Source organism: Penaeus monodon, chromosome 27 (assembly GCF_015228065.2).
Source record: "Penaeus monodon isolate SGIC_2016 chromosome 27, NSTDA_Pmon_1, whole genome shotgun sequence".
NCBI classification, from domain to species: domain Eukaryota; kingdom Metazoa; phylum Arthropoda; class Malacostraca; order Decapoda; family Penaeidae; genus Penaeus; species Penaeus monodon.
In genome coordinates, this window is record NC_051412.1 from 19906181 (window position 1) to 19906457 (window position 277).

Genomic DNA, 277 nt, shown 5'->3' on the forward strand with positions numbered 1-277 from the left:
CCACCACTATTATTATTCCCATCACTATCGATCTCATTATCTTACTGTCCTTTACAGACCCGGATGCATCCTTGCTTTATGAACAATGACGTGCCTTTATTAATAAATTTCTCTTTCTTACACCAGGAAGAAAATCAAGAGAGTGTTACGTGACACCCCTGACCCCCCCCCCTTCGCATTAGATCAATCAGGTATGTTAATATAATTCATTTGTTTCCAGCCACTTCTTTGGGAATTCGTAATTAATTCGATATTGGGTCGGTGTAACATCGAATTC

At 39.4% G+C, this 277-nt stretch overlaps 1 long non-coding RNA gene across 1 annotated transcript in view; it reads left to right on the forward strand.

Annotated features, from left to right (window-relative positions):
* Positions 1-123: 123 nt before the first annotated feature.
* Positions 124-277, forward strand: part of LOC119590366 — a 32690-nt gene continuing 32536 nt past the window's right edge. Inside the window, exon 1 of the long non-coding RNA XR_005230259.1 lies at positions 124-191. This is a non-coding gene — a long non-coding RNA (uncharacterized LOC119590366). The remainder of the gene's footprint in view (positions 192-277) is intronic.